Source organism: Cryptomeria japonica, chromosome 3 (genome assembly GCF_030272615.1).
Source record: "Cryptomeria japonica chromosome 3, Sugi_1.0, whole genome shotgun sequence".
In the NCBI taxonomy this organism is placed as follows: Eukaryota; Viridiplantae; Streptophyta; class Pinopsida; order Cupressales; family Cupressaceae; genus Cryptomeria; species Cryptomeria japonica.
In genome coordinates, this window is record NC_081407.1 from 808344639 (window position 1) to 808365952 (window position 21314).

The window sequence follows — 21314 nt, forward strand, 5'->3', positions numbered from 1 at the left end:
TAAATGGAGGATTAAAGAAAATAAAATTGTATGTGATGAAATGATTGTTTGTACAACTACTACATAAAATGTAGAATCTAACTATATGTTTTATTTCTTCTATTTTAACTATGACAAAGTTGTTATATACTTAATATATGTTACCTTTTTTATTTAGGAAAACATAAGGATATGATAATAAAATTGATTATAAATTGAGGCATTTACAAATGCAATGACCTCATGATAGTCAAAGGAGACAAGGAGTAGTAAGGTGCTCAATATAAATGAAAAGCACAAATCTATGTTACAATTTTGACCAACAAAATCTAGCAAGTCAATTTTCGGAAAAACATATCTAGCCAAATAAGTTTTGATCGAAATCAAGTGGCTCTTACATGGAATATACATGGCATAAGATATTTGGTAAAATAGGCTTCCGGGTATGTGAGATTTTGCCAAGATCAAGAGCTCAATGAAATGTACAAAATAGAGAGACAAAATATAGGACAAGAATAAACTGTATTCTCATCAATAGACAAAAAATGATTGTTACATATAATGTAGATGAGCATGCGTATATAGGCAAGGCTATATGGATATGTGAGCACACAAACATGACATGTGGCTTAATAAGAAACAAGGGTAGGTAGGAGAAACAATAAAATATTCCACATGAGGTGGATCACCCACCGAAGGTGGAATTATCACTCCACAATAAGTGGATATGATAGAGTAGTAACAAGATCAACACCATAAAAGGTGGAAATTCTCCTACACACACTATCCCAATGTGGCACAAACACCCAAGCGTCTCATGCCCAAACTACTATGAAATACATTTCCTAAGTAAACTTAAGTAAGGTGTAATAATATCCGTGATGAATAATTATTTACACCAAGGGTAAAACCTATTTGACTAAGTACATTTCAATTGAAACTAACAAAAAAAAAATGGAATTTGGAATTCACCCAAAACTTACTCAAGAAGAACCCTTTCACTCAAAACCCACCAATAGTCCATGACCTCCCAAAGCTTCCAACAAGGTAGGTTTATTCAAACCTTACTCTAGCACTTTTTGTGCAACTATGTATTCAACTAAAAGATAAAGAATGATTATTCAAAAATCTCTCGTAATATGAATTTATCTTCCAAATTATTGCTCTCAATTTGTGAATAGAATTGATAATATACATTAATTTTTCTTGTATGTCAATATTCTTAATCATGTATAAACATCACATTTATAATCTAAGCACTAGCATATATACATATACATATGCATATGCATATGTATTGGCATATATGCACGCGCACGCGCGTGTGTATATATATATATATATATATATACATGTGTATATATACACATGTGTGTATATATATACACACATGTATATATATATATACACACATGTGTATATATACACATGTATATATATATACACATGTGTGTGTATATATATACATATTTTCATGTATATATACATACATATATATATATATATATATACATACATACATATATATATATATACACATGTGTACATGTACATACATGTACATGTACATACATACATATATATATGTACATGTACATGTACATGTACATGTACGTATATATATGTATGTATGTACATGTACATGTATGTACATGTACACATGTGTATATATATATATGTATGTATGTATATATATATATATATATGTATGTATATATATATGCATATACATATATACATGTACATGTATACACATGTATATGTATACACATGTACATGTATACACTTGTATATACATGTATATATGTACATGTGTATACATGTATATATGTACATGTACATATATACATGTACATGTAAATATACATGTATACACATGTACATATGTACATGTACATGTATGTACATGTACATATATACATGTATATGTACATGTATATACATGTATACACATGTACATATGTACATGTACATGTATGTACATGTACATATATACATGTATATGTACATGTATATACATATACATGTACATGTACATACATGTACATGTACATGTATATACATGTATATACATGTACATATATACATGTACATGTACATGTATATACATGTATATATACACATGTATATATACACATGTACATATATACATGTACATGAATGTATATGTATATGTATATATACATGTATATGTACATGTACATATATATATACATGTACATACATACATATATATATATATATATGTACATATATATATACATATATATATATATATAGATGTATATATGTATACATACATGTATATATGTATGTATACATATATACATCTATGTATATATATATATATACACATATATGTATGTATGTATGTACATGTATATATACATATGTATACATATATCTATATATGTATATGTATATGTATATATATATGTACATATGTACATACATATATACATATATGTGTGTATATATATACATATATGTATATATATACACAGATATATGTATATATGTACACACACACACGCGCACACACACACACACACACACACACACACACACACACACACACACACACACACACACACACACACACACACACACACATATATATATATAAAATATGTGTATAGGTATACACATACATATAAATGTATATGTATATATGTATACATATGCATATATATACATGTATATGTATACATATTATGTATATGTATATGTATATGCCTCGTCATTGTGTGTGAATCCTCTCAAATAATATGTAACTCATCTCATGTCATTTTTTACTCCCATGAATAAGAGGCTTGTGTAACTCTGAAGTGCCCCATAAGAATACTAGTTTTCTTTTACAAGATCTTACACATGACAATTGTTTCCAACCAAACATGTATTTCAAGTTTACTTGCTAATTTCCATTACAATGTTCTTATATTCTCTTATGTTAACAAAATATATTTGATTGCAACTCGCATTTACTATTCCAATTATTCTATTTGTTATTAAATTTAAAATTGTGAAGATTTAATAAATTGATAAATAACATGTGCTTTATTTAAGTTTAATCCCACACATACGATTATGATGTATATATGTTCTGAAAAATTACACTATTGAACCTAGTTTATGCCCTCGAACTTTGCACTCTTGATCTTCATTTTTTTTCATCTTAGCTAAATAAAAAATCATGGTTCTTAGGATTTGTTGGTGCTCCAAGTTATAGGGCCTAATTTTCTAAGGCATGGTAATCTTCCAAGTGTTAGGGGTTGGGTTGATTATTGAAAGATCGAGTACCCCCCTACTACAATTTATACCCAATGCATAATGTATCTCAATATTGGTGTCATAATATACCTTTGTGCTAGCTTGGACACATAAGGATGTGTAGAGTGGTGGAATGAGGTTCACTAGTCTAACACATGCAAACTAGTAATAAAACCCATTCACATTAACTCACATTGGGAAACAACCAATAGGCCCAACAAAAACCCCTTGGGAGAGCTAGGCAAAATAATTTGGTTACTTCCTTTTGATGTTCTTTGATATGAATTAATAAGATAGAATGATGAAATACAAGAACTAGGGCTAATGAAGTAAAATTGAGAGAAATCACATAAACAATAAGACACGGACAAATATGCATACTTTGAGTAGAGATTTAGAAATAGGGACCAGAAAGGAACCTGTGTCTACAATTTCAGCTTGAAAGTGTTGGACTATGTGGCTTGATATCCTTGTCTCGAAGGTGTCTGATGCAGATATCGGGAATATATTCAGGATCAAGATGTCACTTAGAATATCTCCTTGAAATTTCATTAGAAAAGTGTCATGCTATATGGTTAAGCTATAGTTTCTAGGAGTTTCTACTTCAAAGTTTGGATCTCTTCATCTCAGTCTGCAATTTCTAAATCTATAATCATGTTCTTTGCTATACCTAAAACTACACACATAAGAGAGAAGGCATATTTATCAAAAATGGTGTTGGGTTTATAAGGGTTTGTTTAGGTCAAAACCCATGTTTGGAATTAACCCTATAATAAAAAAATGATACTAAAGAGAGCTTACCCTTCTAGGCCAGTGTTTAGATCTAGAATGAAATGCCAAATTGAAATCTTATACCTTTGCAAATGAATCTCCTTGCCTTAATGTCTTCATGAAAGGTTGATGTTGTTAAGTGGAAAACCATGCGTGCCTTCACATAAAATTGATCATGAATGCGATCTTGAATGCTTGAAAATTTGAATACTTGACCTCTCCTTCATTGCCTTGAACATGCTTGATTACTTGTTCAATTAAAATACTTGACATGAAGTGAAATCCTTGATGAGAAATGTTTCAAATTAGGGGACGAGACTTACTTTTATACTCAACCTCATGAAACTTGTTGAAAATTATGAATAAGGTGGATATCAAGTATCTTTTCTTGCTCAAGTTTTTTCGACCATTAGAGGGTTCAAAATTGGGCCCCTCAATGGTGTTTAGCGTCCTAGTCTAGTTGTTGTGGGATAGAACAAGGTTAGGAAATAAAAGCAGAGTAGAGACCTTAGATTTGACCTTGTTTTGAGAAAAATCAAGATCATAATCAAGACAAGGAAGGAAAATCACCAAGGTGAGACCCAAATGAACATGAAACTGTATGAGGATATAATTTACAACACTATAGGACGAGCACCTTAGTAAAAGACAATTTTCCATAGAAGTGTCTAAGATTGTGCTTTTTTATAACTCCTTTGATGTTAAATACAATAAGACACGACAACAAAATACACAAACTAAGAAAAATTGAAAGATGTTTAAATTGATTGAATTTGAGTGTGTTGAGGATTATGGGGTGAGGAAACAATAAATATATTGGTGCTTTCATCCATTTGGGCAACAAAGTCTTTGAATTTGATTAAATATACGATAACAACTAAGGTGATGTGTTAATAAATACATGACAAAAGATCAGGGTTTCTTACGCACAAGCAAGCTAGGCTCTACACATACATCTAAGAGAACCATAAATATTTAGAGACAATAAAATGAGTCTACTTAGTTATCCATAAAATATTCACACATTTCCTTTAAATGTTGAAGAGGCACCTTACAAAAGCTTTCTCAAGAATTTATAGTCTTCTAGCTAACCAACTAGGTAGCACACATCAAAAAATGTAGAATATATGAATGGAGTCATTAATCAAGTTCAAGTTTGTCATTAATCATCCTTTTTACAATAGCTACATGCATTATTACACAATTGAGATAAACTGAGATAATTACAATGCCAAAATACCAATACCCAAAGTTGGAATTATGAATCTTATAGTTCTACAATGTATGTTTTCTTTGTTATGCACCTCTTAAACCCAAAATATTATCCTCCTTTTTTCCTCTTTCAAAATTAAATTCATTCATTACCCGTCATATAGCTCTCAAGTCTAGACTCGATTGTAGTTTAATGGAGATGTGAGGAATCTATTCGACAATGTGAGCTAGGGTTTGTAGGCCTTGGCTATGCTGATATTATATTGTCATTCTAGTTGTTCTTGCTTGTGTGAGTGATTGAGGGTTATGGGTGGTGAGTTTGTTGTTCAACGTGGGGTTTTTTTTTGTTGTTGTTTCTATGGTAGATTTGGGGTTTTTTTGGTGGCTTTAGGTAAGGAGTTGCAAGGGTTTTTTTTGGGACTCGTGAATCCATTCTTCTTTTGTGTTGATATATGGACTCAACTAGAGGTTTGGGTATGTAGCATCGTAAATTGTGCACCTTTATTAGTGTGTCCAATTTAACACTCTCCTAGCACTCATTTTAGTACTTCTCATTCCTTTATGCTTTATAGGACCTTTATTATAATTGCGCGAGGTAAAAAATGATGATGAAAAACTATTGCAAAACCACAAAGATCCAACCACAAACAATTTAGTTCTACAATAAAAACATTCACCATACACCAATGAAGATACCTAAGAACATATAAATCAACAAATTGAAGTAATAATACCTATGACATGCCAAGTAGGTTTTGATCTCCATTGTCTCCTATCTCCATTGATCTTGCTTGATATATTTGCTCTCAGATTTTGTAGGTGCACAAGAGCTCAACAAAGAACGGATTGTGGTTGTGAAGTTGTTTGTTTGCAAGAAGGCTAATTGATCCCATAAACTATTAGGGTTGTGAAAGAATGAGAGTATCCTCTTATATAGAAGACACTCTAGAAAATGGAGGGATGATATTAAGAGCTAAAAGAAATAAATGGTCGGCAAGGATTAAAGGGTAGGTAAAAGAAATAATAAAATATGAAGGGGGTAGGTAGAGGAAAATTAAGAGATAAATGACATGTGTCATGAAGAGAAAAAGCTAATGAATTAATTAAATAAATAAAAATTCATTTAATTAATAGAGGAAGTGGGGCCAATTAAATAAATAAAAATATAGTGAAAAGATAATTTGAATAAATAATTTTTTTTATATAAACAAGGAAAGGCTTAGAAGAGGATAAATGAATGAATTAAATAAATAAATAATTATTTAATTAATAGAAGACGTAGGATAAAATTAAATAAAATATTTATTTAATTAAGTTATGACAATTTTAGATGTCTACAATAATTAATAAATATTTAATTCAATATTATGGGTGTTATTCCACTCTATTGCATCATCACACTATTATCCAGGCCCTTGATTCTAGGTGTGCCCTTTACCCTTTATTATCCTAGTTTATAATTAATCCCATCCCAATTTCAAGTTCCAAAACATATTTCACATATGTATTGTAGTGTCGTAAACTATACCCCGTATAATTCTACGCTACATGAGATCCTTCACTTTATGTTGATTTGAGATCTTCTCCATCGCCTTGTCCTTTTGTCCATCTCACTTGTCTCGTCAACCTTCACCTTGTCCTTTTTTGACCCACCTAACTATTTGACTCATAGACACTAGTGTATCATAGAGACATGTTTATGTGTCGCTCTCATGTCCCACATATCTAATAGTCTGAAGATGGTAATTTGAGCATTACACTTGCGCTTAGAAGATGCCTGTAACACCTCTATGTGACCACTGATGTTCATTTTTGTCTCAACATACGTATCTTCCCTTTTGGAGCTCATTTTGGCTCTCTAGTTGCTTCTCTAACTCTCTCCCTGGAATTCTATTAGATTTGCGCTTGTTTATTGTCTCATTTCAAAGCTCTCTCTGATTTTGTCCTTGGCTCTCACATAATGCTACCGTTGTCATGCTTTGAGGATGACCAACTTTTTCTTCTTCATCATCTGACAGGCTTCTCGTTTTGGGTGTGGAAAGGGAGTCTTCTTCTTCCTTATCTTTTGTTATCTCCATAGTATATTCGTTAAGATATTGTGGTTGTACATCTTTTATCTGGTATTTCATCTATCTATCTTGGATGTTTGTGGAGGTGGAAACACCAAAGCGAGGATCGGATTGTGGCAGGCCTCTAAAAACAGAGCCACAACCTTTCGTCTTTGTTCGTCTTATTGTAGGTTATCGAGTAGATTTGGGGAGCTAGCTGGAGAATTCAAGCATGGATCGACTATGTGAATACATCTCTTTCCTCTTTCCTTTTCATTACTTAATAGATAGTATGTATTTTTTTCACATCATTATTTTGCTTAGTTTTTGTTATTTGAGCACGTTTTCGTCACAAACCATTCTCTATAAGGACATTGTAACTCTGTCTGTGCGTGACACTAGTGCATCGTGTTGTTGTCTTAGACCCATGCGTGCATCCTCAAACCGAGTTTCACTGGGTCACATCAGAGGGCCTTTGTGACACGTTCAATGTCATCTAAGGGGTACCTAATAGTTATACACTTTGTACCTCATCCCAAGTGGAGAGGTTGATTAGTGAGTCCATGATATGTGTTCACCCACTTGTCGATGTGGTTCAATTTTTCCCCTCTACATTTTGGGAAACCCGATGTGTATAGACATTCCATATTTCTTCTTTCCAGACTTGTCGATGTGAGGCTTGTCTATGAGCTTCATGACCTGGACAACTACTAGAGTTGTTGTAAGGAGAATTGTTAGAAAGAGCATCCCTCAAGATTATTATAGTTCGAGTTGGCTAGGGTCGATGTTCACATATTCACCAAATTCATATGATATTTTTTCTTCACGATCCCTTAAAAAAATCATGACTGGGGTCTCTTCTACACATAATTCACAAACTAACACTCCTGCAAATAGTCCTTTGCAGTCTCCACCTGTTGTTGATTATGAATATGCTCTTGAGGTTCCATTCAGTCAAGTTCTTTATCTGGAGAGAAACTTAGAGGACTTCAAAGGTTTCTAGTGAGAAAACTTCCTTCCTTAGGGAAATTTTGTTATTCATAATATGAGAGATATGCTAATCTCAGATAAGAAGGGCTTGAAAGTGTTAAGGGCTATCTCTATGATCGTCAAAATCATGTAATGTTGATGTCGTTGTTTAGGACGGTCAATCCGACACCAATGGACCACAAATTGGTGTCGATACCCCTCAAGCAAGGATCCATATGGTGAATACTAGACCTACTATTGATCTGATTGCTGATGCATATATGATACCTAAATTTAACATTTGTCTCACATATGCTCTTTGGGTATATTGGGATAGCAATGTTCTCTACTACTTTTGGACCTACTACTAGTGCTGGTGGTGGCAATGGGTGTAGTTTTGGCAGTGGTGGTGGTGGTAGTACTGCTCCATCTTTGCCTCCTCCACTGCATAATCCTATGCTTAACACGATATTGCAAAATATGGGATAGTTACAACAATATCTTAATAACCTGACATTTGCTTCTAAACAGTCATCTCTTCCTGCTTATTATCATCACAACCCTTTTGACATGAGTATTCTAAATATGATCACTTCACAAGGAGTCGAATCTCTAAAATTTGATTGATATAACAAAGAAGGAGATCCAAATGCACACATAAATGTTTTTATGACCATTTGCAGCAATTGTCATAATCTAGATTTTGTGTTACTTAAGTTGTTCTCTCGGTCCCTCAAAGGAACCACATTAGAATGGTATAGTTTACTACCTGATTATTCCATTCGTTCATTTGATCAACTTATGGATGCTTTTTGTACAAGGTTTCAAGCAAGCATGGAAAGCCAGGTCGCCATAGGAGACCTGGTTCATTGTAAGAAAAATCCCAATAAAAAGATTACGGAGTTTATCTCTCGATATCAATCAATCCTCACCAAGATCCCTTTTGCCCTACCAGATAGTGATTTATAGAGTGTTTATTGAGAATCTACAACCGACACTAAGGGAGAAATTGGATTTAAATTGTTATTCAAATTTCACCAATTTATGCATTGCATTCACTGACTATTAGCACATGATGACTTAGTTTGAGGAATCATCCTCAAGATCTCATGGAGACTCTTTTGAAGGAGAATTTTAAAAGAACAAGGTGGTGGTGAAAGTATTTTTGGTCCCTCGGGTTATTGAGAGATCTACGCAAGAGCTGCCATGGAATAATGTTTTTATGAAGTTGTCTGACTCCTATTTAAGCATCATGCATAAACTATTGAAAGACAATCTCATAACTCTTCTTGAGATCTGACCACTATCTGATAGTAGACCATATCCTAGATGGTATGATGGATCAAAGTTTTGTTAGTACCATCGTGTGCCTAAACATAATATTGAGTGTTGTATTCACCTTAGGCATTTGGTCCAAGACCATATAAATGGCGGTGCCATTCGAGTCAATGAATGTAAGCAAAAAGCTAATAAGTCAGTGGATAAGATGAATAGTGAATTATATACTTATGTTGATCCTTTTCCACCTCATTCATCTCATCTAACTTCATTTTTTCATCATTAGACTTCGAGTTGGGTGGTGGCCCCTGTGTCAACATGGTCACTATCACTCCTATCTCGCCCCCTAGCTAGAGAGTGCAAAATAAAGATATATCCTTTACACCTTTTAACTCTCCTTATGGTGGGGAGCCTACCTCATTGTACATTTTGGCTAAGATCAACAACTATACTATCAAAAGTGTGATGGTAGATCCCACATGCTGAGTTGATGTTATCACCAAAGAGGCCTAATTCATTAATGATCGATATAGGGTGAGATACAATGAGTGTCGTGCCTTTGTCCATACACATGACGAGATTTTCATTCCACCTCTTAATAATAGCACTTTGATGATCCTTGTGGGATCTAAAGCGGTCTCAATCACTTTTGTTGTTATTCATAAATTGCACCTATTCTAGGTTAAGCTAGGTATTCCTTAGCTAATCACCATGGAAGTAGTCCCCTCGATTGTGCATAAATGTTTGGAGTTTCCTCACGAGGTCACTATGCACACTGTCCAAGACACTAGATTTCGGCTACTAATTGTTAGTGGGGGATTTTTCGTTAAATTATTTTTGGCCTAATTTGGTTGGCCCCATGACTCCTCGTGGAGATCTGCTCTATAAAGTGTATTACAAGTATAAGACATGAGAGTTAGCTTCTTCATTGGCTCAGCTTACAGTCTCCTCCCCTCCTCCTGCACCTGTCTCCACTCACTCTATTCCTATGCTGCAACGGGTAGTACCTTCTGCCCCTTCCTCATTAGGGCCTAAGGCTAAACTTGTTCCTCAGAGTAGACCTCCTGTCCCATCCAAGACCATGCAACCTCCAGTGGTGCCTTATGTTCCTATGTTTGTACTTCATACAGACAAAGGAAAGGGATATGTGTTGCCATGGTTTGCATCTTGCCCTCCCTTTAAGCTTCCCATCCTTGCTGATATCCCTCGTCCTGCCTGATACGATAAAAATAGGTGTTCATCTCATATTCGCTCATCTCCATTGACTCCCACATCACAGCCTTCGAAGGTACCCTCATTCCTTCAACTACTCCTCAAGAAAAACAAGGGTGCTCGTAGCTATGGATGTGAGAACTGTATCAGGTGCACCTCTTAATTCATCTGTTGGGCCTTCTCCCTTGACAATTCCAACTTGAGAGGCCTCTCCCATGGACCATGATGTTGTTGAGCCTCCCTAGTCTTATGTTCCTGCACCCCATTTACAGTGTAATCAGGGAGTGCATGAATGCAAGTGTCATCGATACAAGATGGCCCATGAGTGTGAGGCTGCTTCAAGGGCTGCAAGTGAACCAATGGTGTCCATCCTTGCTGATTTTGAGTTTGTTGATTTTGCTCCTACTTCATCCTCTATCTTGTTTCCTCCCACTCCAAGGACTATTGATGAGCCTCGCCCTAAATAGGTACAAGTTTTCATCACCCCTTCCTTGGAGCCTCCCTTGATCACCTCCTTGCCAGATGTTTCTCTATTTTCCCAACCTATAGATATGCTTCATATACACAGGCAGTGCCTAGTGCAACCCTATCTGGCCTGCTTGCCTTGCAACTGCCTCTACATCATATTTTTACTAGGGTACTCAAACCCGCTACAGTTGATCACAGGCCTTCACCTCTATAGAAACCAAAGCAAAAGTTTGAGAAGAGCCTCATGCCTGAGTTTCATCATTGGAAGTCAACTATGGATCCTTCAATTTCTATTTATTTGTCTGTTTCTCCTTTGGTTTCTTTGTTTTCTTTTGTGTGTTTTGTTGAAGAGGTTTCACCTTCTTCGGAGTTTGTTTTTGCCACTCTTCTAGAGGTCGACAGTGCATCTCCTATTCTGCCACCTCAAGCCAAGTCACCTACCTCTTTTGATGAGGGGTGTTTGTTTGACTCTTTAGAGGACATCTTGACATTGCTGAAGATCTTTACATGATCGTTGACTCTCTCTTATCAAGGGCTCTTGGACGAAAATGTGGAAGCTATCTCATCCCTATCTCTTGTTGTTGGAGCTAAGCTCAGCACTGCCCTCGTAGTTGTCCCCCTTTGGTCTCGATCTCCCTCCCCGTATGATCAATATTGGGAGGACGGTGACCTGTTGGTGGATGACTTATAGGACATATGCCTCTTTTTCTTTATCTTGTAGATTAAAGCATGTCTGTCTATGTTCCCCCATGCTTTCTTTATATGTTGCTTCCCTCACAAAGGACCCGAGTCACTCCGTTGGTACTTGGAAATAGGAGGTTATCTATCTTTATGTGTTGCATGCTCTCATAAAGGACCTAAGGCACTTCGCAGGTGATTGGAAACATGGGATTTTTTGTCGTGATATTTTTCTATTTGTTAATCACCCTTCTTCCATTTGACGTATATTGATTTTTGATATTAGGGACGATGCAAAGCATTGGGGGCATTTAGGCTCTCTTCCATTTTGACTTAACTTTTATTTTCTCTTTGCTTTTTATGTGCCTTCTTCATACAATTTGTAAAGTTCAGTACCATGATGAAACAACCATATGCAACTATGCACCCTCTTATTTCATTGATATGGGTTTTAACACCGAATTAGCGGATCTACTTGTGCCTTCACATTTTTGTCGATCTTGTGGGTGCTATGTGTCATTCGTTGTAAGGTGGCATTGCATAGAAACATATCATTATATGTTGTCATGACACAAGATCCTTCTCCTTAGACTGATATTTGTTTCACATGTACCATTCTAATGGTGGGCCTCCCATGCTTTCATATCTCTCCATTTCTACATTTTGCAATATCCTGTTTGCCTTTAGTGGGGGACAAACCACTTGATTTGTGATCTTGTTTGCCTTTTGTGGTTGCCAATCCACTTTATCTATGGTTTCCCTGTCGTATGGCTATCTAGCATAACTTGCTACCCATGTGGGTGAAATTTATTGTCTTATTTGCCTTTAGTGGGGGCCAAACCACTCGATCTAAGATCACCCCATCGTATGGCTATCTAGCATAGCTCACTACCCATACTAGCAAAATCTATAAACCATTATCTTGTTTGCCTTGGTGGGGACCAAATCAATAGATCTTATCACCTTTTGTGGGGCCCAATCTACTCTATCTAAGGTTGCGCTATTGTATTTCTATCTAGCATAACTTGCTACCCATGTCCCGACAAAATCTATTTTTATTTTTATCATTATTTGTTATCTCAGTGTCTACCGTATCATGTTATTTTCTTTTTCATCTAACATGTTTGTCTGCAACTAAAATGTTTTTGATGGAACGACCTAGCAACATCTTTCAAAATTTCAAGTTTCTTCCCTGGGGGCATCTCCGCATGGGTAGAGGATTTTGTTTCCCCTTCATATCCTGGTAATCTCTACTTTAGCTCGCATCTTGATAATAATATGCTCACTAAAGTGGGGGCAAAATATAGTGTCATAAATTATACCTTGTATAATTCTACATTGCATAAGAGTGTTTTCTTTATGTTGATTAGAGACCTTCTTCATCGCCTTGTCCTTTTGTCCATCTCACTTGCCCCATCAGCTTCTGTGTTGTCCTTTTCTGACCTAGCGGACTATTTGACTCGTAGGCACTAGCACGACATGAAGACGTTTGTGCACCATGCTCACATCCCACAAATCTAACAGTCTAAAGGTGGTCATTTGAGCATTACACATGCACCTGGAAGATGCCTATAAAGCCTCTCCATGACCATCGATGTTTGTTTTAATCCTAACATGTTTGTCTTCCCTTTTGGAGCTCATTTTGGCTCACTAGTTTCTTCTCTAACTCTCTCCTTGGAATTATATTAGATTTACACTTGTTCACTGTCACATTTGGAATCTCTCTCTATCTGTGTCCTTAGCTCTCACATATTGCTGCCATTGTTATGCATTGAGAAAGATCGACTTGCTCTTTTTCCTTATCCAGTAGGCTTCTCGCTTTGGGTGTGGAAGGGGAGTCTTCTTTCACTCTATCTTTTGTTATCTCCATAGCATATTCCTTAAGATATTGTTGTTGTATCTTTTATCTATTATTTCATCTATCTATCTTGGTTGTCTATGGATGTGGAAACACCAAAGCAGGGGTTGACTATGGTAGGCCTCTAAAAACACAATCATAACCTTTTTGTCATTGTTAACCTTATGCGTAGGTTGTCGAATAGATTTGGGGAGCTAGTTGGAGACTTCAAGCATGGAACGATTATGAGATTACATCTCTTCTTTGTTTCCTCTTCATTACTTAATAGATAGCTGTATTGTCTTTTCAAATCATTATTTTGCTTATTTTTTGTTATTTGGGCATGTTTTCATCATAAACGGTTCTTTCTAAGAACTCTATGACTATGTTCATACATGACGCCTGTGCATCATGCCAATCATCTTAGACCCGTGCATGCATCCTTAGATAGAGTGTCATTTGGTCACGTCTGAAGGTCTTTGTGACACGTTCAATTTCATCTAAGGGGTATCTAACAATTCTACACTTTGTACTGCATCCCAAGTGGAGAGGTTGATTAGTGAGCCCCTGATAGATGTTCACCTACCTGTTAAAATGGTTCACTTTTTCTCCTCTACATCTATACATCATGTTTTGAGTCACCATGCTAGAACTTTCATTAGAACCCTATTATATTGCATTCCTAAAAAATTGGGAAAAAGTTGTCTAGGCCTGTTCGATCAACCCTCCTTAGTCCCACACCTTTTTTATCTCAAATTTTGAGAGGATAATAAGGCAATACTACCCTATTCAAATCAATCTTTGTGTGAGAATACACCAAATCTAAGTCAGTCTAAAGGTGATTTTAATTATGAAATCCCTATATAAGGCACCCCTCTCAATCCATTTTCATCATCACATCTTATGCTAACATTATTATCCAATTCAAAAATAATTCTTCTTCCTCAAGAGCATATATGATTCAGGGAACAAAAAACTAAATCAAGGCATCTTCATGTTATGTTTTATCTATGATTTCATGGTGAATTCCATGTGATGTATCATTTTATTGCATCAACACATGGAGGAATTATCCTAAGAGCATTGCATCACTTATTGAACCTATATAATCATCTACATTAAAGTATTTTAATTTTTGAATTTGTCTTTGATCTCAAAAGGCAACCTTTCCAATTCAATTCAATTTCTATTTCTATTTCAATTAGGGTTAATTCTAAACTCAGGGTATGACCTAGGAAAACCCCTATCCACAACATCTTTTCTCTTTTTTTGTGTGCAGGTATAAGTTGTGATGGAGACATAGAGTTCCGAAGACAATCAACAAACTAATTTACAAATCTATCTTGAAAATTTAGACTTGGTTTTTTGGGACTAGGGTGCTGGGGGCACCCCTGTCCTAAGGGTTTCCCTTCAGATTGTGCAAGGAGCTCAATCTCAATCTTAGAAAGCAAATTTCTAGAAACTAACTACAAGGAAAAAGGCTAGGGGGTTTTGGAGGTCCCGATCCCAAAGATTCAGCTTTGGATCATTGTTATAGGCGCATAGTCAAATTTCCTTCCCATTTCTGTACTTGTTGTAGAATCTCTATTGGTTTATTAGTCAATTGTTGCATTCTATGTTCATACATGCACCTTCTTATTCTAGATTTGACATTCAATTTATATTGTGTCCATTGCATCTTCAACTCAAACTAAAGGGAATTGAATTTAATTAGCATTAAACCCTCTTCCTAAGGGAATTGGGGTTGGATCTCTTGGGTTCATTCTCCCTTTTAGTGTTTTATTTGTAAAATAGGTCATTTCCTAGTTTACATAGCTTAACTTCTGAAACCCTATTTTCATCAATTACAGGGTGGTAATAAAAAAAATCCTTTTGAGGGGCTTCAATCAAGGTTTATTCATCCCCATTTAAGCATGTAAGTGCAATTGTGCTTTTACACAATGTTATGAATGGTGAGACCTTGACTCGGTTTGGTGAGGCTTGAGTTATCATGGTGAATGCATGTGCTCGGAGCAAAGCCAATCTCAACTAATTTTAGCGATTCGATAAGACTTGATTGTAGAGGATGTCACCTATATGTCTAGTCATGTGTTAATTTATAAATTTATTCAGATTTGGGTTTTGCTCCCTTTTTGGGAATTCGAGGGTTGGCAAAATTGGAATCAAGAAGGTGATATGTAGATCACGATAGAAGCTAATAATTTTTTCGTGGTGGTGTTTGCTTGCATGGTTGATCATAATAAGGCTTTTGAGAGAGGTTTATATTTCTATAATAAAATTGTAGTATTCATTAATCCATGGTATGTAGGTTTTAATATGAAGGTGTTACCATCAAGGGTTCACATTTGGGTGCGGCTCCCTTGGCTCCCATTGGAGTTCTTAAGGAATGATATTTTGCACATGACTACTATGCTGCATAGCAAGTCAATAGATGAGGCCTTTAGAATAGATGATGGATAAGAAGGTAATTACTTATATTTTTTTGTTGAAATTTATTTGATTAATCTCTTACCAAATTATATGTAAATTTGTCTTGGATATGCCCCTTGGAGTCAAAAACTTGATTATGAATCTCTTCCATTTTGGTGTCGATTTTGTCATAAAAATAGGCATTTGTAGAAGATACACCAAAATTTATTTATGTAGTGTATTCAACAACTATACCTCCCAGCCAAGCTTCAAAGATAGATAAAGGCAAGACTCCCATGTCAAAGGAATAAACTAATACGGATGATTTTATTCCTATGAAGCCATGTAAAATAGGTAAACTGCAGAAGATAACTCTTAAAGATAGATAGTTTAAGGGGATCTTTAATCATTTTGAGGCCTTGAAACACTTTGATCAACATGAGATAGTACATGAAGGATTTCTATTAGGAGGTATCCCTTTAGAGATGGATAGAGAGACTTCAAGGGAGGTTTCCATTAGGAAAGCTTATTAGAAGTGATTCCTGCTACATAGAGGAATGCAGATCAAGCTCATCAGACTCATGGGAATCTACCACCAACTAGTATAAATTAGTTGACATAGGCTTTAGTCCTAGTTGTTCTTTCTCATTTGTCATGATCGAAGGGCCAAGATTTCAGGAAAGTTTTGCCCATTCTTGGGATGCAACAAAAGAACCTCAAAAAGGGGAAATAAAGGAACCTCCTAAGTTGGAGAGGAAGAAAGATTAGGATAAAATAAAATTGATGGGGGAGAATTTGGTGGAGTTAGGTACAATGAAGATTATTGACTTCCACTTCTCTAATCTTCAAAAATGAGAGTTCTCTCATGAAATACAAGGGGGTTGAACATGATCCCTATAAAAAAAAGTTGTTTGTGAGTTGATTAGAGCGCGTTCTCTAGATGTTATGTTTATTTAGGAGTCAAAGTTGTGTATGAAGGTTATGTTTAATATTGCATCCAATTTATAGTGGAGGGTTAATATCAGTGCGTTGGGGCACATGGTAATGTTCGAGGCGTCTATTTATGGGACCCATGTAACATATGTCCTATGTGGTGGATTTCTAGTAGATATTCCTTGTTAGTTGTTGCTTCGAGTTTTGATTCTAGAAACATTTTGTTAAATCACCCAATGTTTATGCCTTTGATAATCTTCATGCCAAATCCCAACTCTGGCATCATACCTAGTATGTATGTTCCTAAGCTCCCTACCACCCTTGGATATGAGTAAGGGATTTTAATTACATTATTAGTGTTGTCACGAAGAATTGTGCCCGGTTGCTTAAGCTCAAAATCTCAACAATCGTGTGCAACATGGGATCATTTCCAAGCCTGTTGATTGCTTATAATGGAAATGAACCTGCAGATTACGGGTCTGGTTCCCCTTTGAAAACCTCCTAAAACTGAACTAAACTTGATGGGAAAAGGGACAGAGATATTGATTGAACTAAAAACTACAACTAGGAGGCAATACACCAAAATTTGAACCTGAAAAATGACAACTTGAATCACAATCTAATTTATCAAAAGCTCCAATCTTCACAATTGAACCTATAGTATTTAGCACAGAAGCACTTTATATGGAGGCATTGTTTTCAATGATTTGTGTGAAGGAAACTATGTTTCACAACCCTAAAATACTGATATAACAGTTATGCACAATATATAACCTGTACTAAGTGATGCCTTGCTAAATGGACAAGGTTAGTCTAAGATAAACAACACAAAACACACAAGAAAATTGTTAGTGTTAGTCAATCAAAAACTAATCTAAACAGGCATATCAAAAGAGATACTAAAAACATGAAAGCATATTTAACTAAAGAAGCAAATATAATGAGGCATCTCCAAATACCTCCTAACATGCTCTTAGCTCCTTCTCCCTTGTTCCTCTCCTCTCCAAGTTCCAAAATAGTGTAGCTCTCAGCAGCTTTTTGCACTATGGATGCTTATGGAGGATTGAAATTTGGGTATTTTGCTCAAAATGTAAAATGAAAAGCTAAAATACTAGATGCTATTTAAAAATGATTGATTTTAACCAAAATAACAAGATTTTAGTTTGCTATGTTAAATGCTCTCTAAAATGCCTATAGGTTAAATGCATACAAGTTTTCAGGATTTGGATTATGAAGAAATGGGCTCTATTTATAGGAAAAATGGAGCAATGGATGGTTGAGATTGAGCAATCTCAACAAGGGTCAGGATTGAATGATTTCAAATCCATGTGAGGGCTTTCAATCCAATCCCAAGATGACAAGTGTCAATGTGAGATAGGTTGAGAGGGGAGGGAATAAGCATTAAATGCCTGATATGATTTTGAGATTTAGAGTCAAGGTTGGTTGAATGAATAAACTCTTTATTCAAAGAATAAAACTTTTATCCAATGGATAAACTCTTGTGCAAATGTGAAATGGATAAATATGGTCAAAACAATAAATGTTTGGGGGGACAAGTTTGAAATAATCATAAATGGTTATGTAAGAGCCATAAATGGTTATGTAAGAGCCATTAGTGGTCTTGGAAGACTTTGGGGGTTAATTTGTTGAACACACAAAGCATTAAATGCTTTTCAAAGACTTTGGAGTCTTTGAGAAGTGACTCCATTTTGCTTAGGAATGTGACAATAATTAGGGGATGGATTAGGCTAATTAGGAAGGGGTTAGAAGAATCTAGAAGGGGATTAGATTTTGCAAGTGGCTTTGGTGGGTGAGGGAAAATAGGATTTTATTTAAAATAAAAATTTATTTATTTCAATAAATGTGTGCAAGTTGCATTTGTAGGAAAATGCAAGTGGGGTGGGGATAATGATTTAAATAAATGTTTAATTTATTTAAAAGAGGAAAAGGGGATTTTAATTAAATAAATAGATTTTATTTATTTAATTGATTTGTATTTGGTTTAATGAATTAATTAAAATAAATTGAATAATTTATTTAATTAATAAAAGAATGTTTGGAGATGAATTAATTAAATATTTATTTAATTAATTGATGGCTAGTGGATTTTTAATCAGATAAATATCGAATATTTATTTAATTAAGCTGGACAGATTTGTGTGACTACACTAAGTATACATTTTCTTACTCTACATTGCTTGAAATGAACAAAGAAGCAAAAAAAAAGAGTTGCAATGCTTCTTTTCTACTATATTTTGCAAGCAAGAAGAAATAACTAACTTAGAAAAGAGGAAAAGAAGAAGCTTCTTTCCTAACTAAGAGATAAATCTGAGATGAAAACTTGCTCTAATTAGCATGTTATCTTCAAAGTCAAGTTTAACTGATGATGCTAACTTGGTCTTCCTTCTTGGAATCTCCATCAACTTGCATTAATAATTCATCTTGGGTCAAATTTGATGAATAAGTATACAAAAAAGAGCTTAGAATTGTTGCTATATTGCCTTGAACTGATCTAAAAGTAGTCTGAAGTGGTGTAGTACACATGTGAAGCCTCAAACTGATCTAGAACTGTTGTATTCACCTCCCAAACTCCTCTTTCTCAGGTCTCAACTATTCTATGATGAATTGATCAATTTGCTTGCATTGATCATAAGTATTTGCATTCATTTCTTCAAGGCATGGGGTTTTCTTACTCCCAATTAACTCAAGCTTGCTAAAGACTGCTTCTTTGTTGTTTCTCTCTTTACCCAAAAAATATTAAAGTGTTGACACTAAAAATTGTCTTTCATCCTAATTGTCATAGATTTGTATGTACCTGCCATTATTGTTTCAATCATGCATAAGTCTGATAATGCATTTTCCTTCTTTGACTTGTCAAGGTGCATCTTGATTGTCTAATGGCTTTGTTATGATAGTCTTTCTCAAAGGGTTTGCTTCGTGTGACAATGATAAAGGAGCTTCCTTACTTAGTTCATGATTATCAAATCCTTTTCATATGGTCATTTCCTCTATTCCTACCAAATCCTTGGATGTCCTTTATGACTGTCAACTGTGAATATGATAAATTTCTAGACTTTGCTATAACACTTTGATCTTCATGACTACAAATTATAACATTTTTCCTCTTGTAGTTGTGAATGTGGTTGTAGTCACACAAATATGTCCAGCTTAATTAAATAAATATTCGCTATTTATTTGATTAAAAATCCACTAGCCACCAGTTAATTAAATCACCTTAAAGCCTATCAGCAGCGCATGAGCAGAAGCTACAATCACTGAGTTAGACCTCGTACATTTGAGGTAGGTAATCTTGTTCTTCGAGAGAATCCTCGCAACCAACCAAACAGAGAACATCAGGGCAAGTTTGAATCAAACTGGCTGGGCCCATATGTTGTCACTGCTGTATTCGGGTCCGGGGCATATCAGTTGGCTACTTCAGAAGGAGAACCGCTTACAGATCCAGTCAACAGCATGCACCTCAAACGGTTTTATACCTAAGGTGTACAGAGCATCAGGCTCCCCTACATACCAGAAAATACCAAAAACATTTAGAAAAATGTCCTAAAGAACTACAAAAACATTCAAAAAAGTAAAGAAAAATCATGCATCCAAACGGTGAACAACCACTCCGATGGCACCTTGGGTAAGTACGATGGTGAAAACTTGGCAAACAGGCGCCACTCGTAAAGGCTATGGCTCCATTGTCTTTCAGACTTGTTGCGATCACATCTACTTCATACATACATCCATCCGTCCAAAAACCATGGCTTGTTATTTGTCTACAATTATGATAATACTTCATGCGTCTAGCATCCCACTTTTTCATACTCATGTCTAAAAATGGGGGCAATGCCCTTAACCTATTGATGGAAGTGGATTCTACATTGTATTATGATTCATTAAAGTTCTTCATTCAAGCAATCATCAAAATACCAAAAACATTCAAAATGTCTCAACTCAAAATACCAAAAACATTCAAAACAATTCAAAATCCAAAAACATTGACAAAACATCAAAAATCACACCAAAACATGACAACACCTTGTACGTACTCATCCATGCAAATACCAAGACAAGCATCGACAAACTACTCACACGATGACCATTTACCAATCGACCACACAATCAACATCAACACTCAAAACTGTCTTCACCAAGGATGCATCCTTCCTTACCAAAACAAAGACAAAAGTGATGTTTTCTTTGACAAGAAAATTATGTTAAGCTATCAAATACTTGGTTAATTTGTG